This window comes from Grammomys surdaster, unplaced genomic scaffold, assembly GCF_004785775.1.
Source record: "Grammomys surdaster isolate TR1022 unplaced genomic scaffold, NIH_TR_1.0 335, whole genome shotgun sequence".
NCBI classification, from domain to species: domain Eukaryota; kingdom Metazoa; phylum Chordata; class Mammalia; order Rodentia; family Muridae; genus Grammomys; species Grammomys surdaster.
This window is the reverse complement of record NW_021604754.1, coordinates 394,421-398,435: the sequence shown is the minus strand read 5'-3', so window position 1 is coordinate 398,435 and position 4,015 is coordinate 394,421.

The window sequence follows — 4,015 nt, the reverse complement described above, 5'->3', positions numbered from 1 at the left end:
ACACACACACACACACACTACATACACATTTACTATAATACCACACTACACACACATACTACACACACATATGCTACAATACCACACCACATACACACACTACACACTCATTTGCTACACATACCACATCTCTCTCTCTTACACACACACACACGCACGCACACACACACATTATACATACCACATACCCTCTCTCTCTCTCACACACACACACTACACACACATTTGTTATACATACTACATCACATACAAACACACTCTACACACACATTTGCTACAATATCACATCACACACACACACACACACACACACACACTACAACACTCATTTTCAACACATACCATATCACACAGACAACAGAAACACAGACCACACAGACATACACAGACACACACACACACACAAAGACACACACACACACACACACACACTCACAAGCTCAGGCACACACGCTAAGAGCAAGAACTCGAGGAAGCTATGCCCCAGCCAAGCTGTTTCCTCCTGAAGCCTCAGTCGAGAGCAGAGTGAACTGAGCTGATGAGGCCCTGTGGAGTAAGCTTGGAGACAGGAATCAGAAAGGCACAGTAATACTTTCTTTAGGGAACCAACACTGAACAACTCGACTGGGGATGTCTGTGCTCTTCACAGCTACTTTAGTGCAAGTAGAGTGAAATTCGCAGTCACATCTTCACACTTAGCACTACTTAGGTTTGCAAACTAAGTAGGAACAATATAGAAAAAAATAAGTATAGGAAGAGCCACACCAGATTAATGAGCATGGCATTACATAAGCCCCGTAGGGAAATCTGCCTTTGTTGTTAAAATAAGAGGAAGAAAGGAAAGCCTCATTTGTGAGGAAGGAGGACACCCAGCTCTCTAAATGTTCCTCATTTTTGTAGGCTTTCATGCCTCTCAGTCTATTCATGAAATAGCTGAATCTATTTCCTGTGGCCCATCAAGCTGCTTTCCACATCTTGCAAAAATTAAGGGATATTATTGGATTAGAAGCAAGCAAACACTGTACCCATTCTGTCAAGCAGCTGTGATGTGCCGGGCTCAGAAAATAGAGTGTGCTCATTTTCATTGATTTATTTAGAAACTGCTCAGTCAAAGGGTCCATGGAGGTTTAATAAGTCTTTAGAGTGTAGACGGTAGGGGAGATGTGGGCAGGATTGTTGAAATGTGGTCGTTAATCCAGTACCTCGTCAAGAACACATTTGAAAGTTGGTTACAGACTCTGAAACTGATCATTTAAAGCCATTTCTCTCAGCAGCCATTCGCTTGCCATGGATGGATTCATGATTTAGCATCATGCTTGCAAGATGTCAAGAGGATTTATTGGCAAGAAGTAGATTGATTTGTATAGGAAACAGGAGAAGAACTGGTGTATTCCTTTTCTAATTTACTTTATTCTGTATTAAGCAGAAGATTGAAGTAATATCTAATTAGATCCTTGATATCAGCATCAGACTTATTTTCCTTAAATTGCATTCTAATGTAAAAAGCGGTAGAGTCTAGGAATCATAGCACAAAATGAAAACAATTTTTCTCCATGGACAGCAATAGTTTCCAATTCCATAAAGTTCATGCAATCTTCTAATCACTCATCACATGAAGACTAGATGTCTAAATGAATCCTGTCTCTTTAAAGAGATAAATAGCTGTTCATTGAACTGTAGCAAATGCAGCCACAGTGCACCTCTCTTGTCATGTTGATGCTTATCTCCATGGAAACAAGGTTTACAAAAATAGCTAATATTATATTTGTTTATGAAATCAGGCCTATATGTTTCCTCCCATACAACTGCTAAGTTTGCTTATGGGAATTATCATTTAACTTAAGATCACTTTTAAGGAAGCATGATGAGTTTAGTGTAGGGCCTCTTGAGAACTGGGCTTATAGGTTTGTGCCGCCATCTGGCCAGGCATCTGTTTTCGGGCATCCCAGCTTCTCTTCAAGAAACATGTATCTCCTGATTTATGATCAGCTCTGGATGAGTCAGACAATCTGGCCTTCATGGTCACATGATTTTGGTTAAGCCTATCGAATAAGTTTACGGTACTCAGCTAAGGAGTCAGTCATACTAGGTCTTACTGTTGCTATATCAAGGTACCACACGCAGTATCTCCAATGCAGAATCACAACTCTACAGCACTAGACCCCAGAAGTCCTAAGATGGAGAATCAACACAGCTTTCTTTCAGAAGTTCTAGAAAAGCTTATTTTCCTTGCCTTTTCCAGCTTTGGGGGAGGTTTGCTACCTTCCTTGGCTCATGGTCCCTTCCTCCATCTTCAAAGTGAGCGTGGAAGATATCAAGATCTTCCACAATTCTCCTTGATCTGTTTTGTTATCAGATCTACTATGACTGCAACTCCTCTTCCTTTATTTTATAAAAGCAACCTTGTGGTTACACTAAGATTGTTTGAATACTCTAAAATAAGCAAGCTTTCTGATTGACAATGACTTGATGACCCTGATAAAGTTTCTTTTGGAATGTAAAGTAACATATTTATAGGATCTGGGAATTTAAGCACTAACGCTGGGGAGGCATTATTCTGTCTGCCACATGTGTGTTCATGTAGTTTGAGATAACACAATAAAACTGTGCCCCTAAATTCAATGGGAAATATTAGGGAGGAGGCAGCCTGTTTCTCCTGAGAGCTAGCATGGCAGCCCTTTTAAATTGAGAGCTGTGTGCACTCCTTTGCTGTCACTTGGGAATGGTTGACTACTGAAGTCTGTGAAAAGTCAGGGGAAGGAGTGGGAGAGGAATGTCAGCATGGAAATAGCTGGATGCTTTGAGCATCTGCTTCGGTTTACTAAAGTCAACAAAACCACCTTCCAAACCTGTGACCTGAGTTTGAGTCCAAGAATCTATATGGTAGAAGGAAAGAACCAACTCTCAAAAATGTCCACTCACAGGTGCTTACCCGCTATTCCAAATAAATAACTGTAAATTTAAAAACACTTTAAAGCCTAAGAACAAATACAGCTTTAAAGAAAAGAAATTATGGCATTGACTTTTCACTTGAAAACAATTGTTCTGGTCTTGAAAAGTGTGTTAGCCGAACTGAGATGAACTACCAGGATGGAGGAACTGAGAAGCAGAGGGGCTTAGCTGGGTTCCAGATCTCTGGCTTGAGTGGTTAGCCACTGAGCACATAGATGGAGGGATATGCATCAGTATATAGGCATTAGATTCGTTTACAATTTAGATGGCATTATTTTGAAATAAAATAGATTTAGAAAAGAGGGGTGTTGATAGAATTGAGGAAAACGTTTACTAGAAATACCGACATCATGAAAGTTGAGGGCAAGCGGTATAAACTTTAACAAACTTTGCCACGAAGACAAGAATGACAAGTGAAAAGGAGACACTGATCCAGGAGAGAAATCTTCCTGATTCTTCTTTCGTTTCTCTCATTCTGTTATCTGGAGTGAGGACTTCCCTTTGTGTGACAGGTGTGTTTTCACATGGTAATGTCTAGTGACACTCTGACAGTGATCCTTACACCCTAGCCATGCCCGAAAAACAAACCATCTTTCCAGAAGGGATATACAGTGGCAGCAGAAGGCTTCTAGGAGATTCTGAGCCACAGACAATATCTAAAGGACACAAAGGTGTTCCTAGAGTGTGGCACAGGATGTCAGGGTGTGACAGAATTCCTTCATTGCCCCCCTCTATTTGATGTGTAGGAAAGAGCCATTGATTCAATTTCACTGCATATGAGATTTCTGGCGCTTTGTTCCTTCAAGTCCAGAAGATGAGTATATTAACTGGACTTGAATCTAGGTCTCAGTTCTAAATCTGAAGAGAATACTGAGCCAACAGTAGAACGGTGTGGTACAAGAATGAGGTAGAAATAAATTTCAAGGTTTTACAGCAATGAAAATGCTGGGGAACAGCTAGGGCAGCTCAAGGCAGCATGACTAACAAAAGTGCCTCTTTCATTTCTTATCTATCTGTCTATCTATCTATCTATCTATCTATCTATCTATCTATCTATCTATCT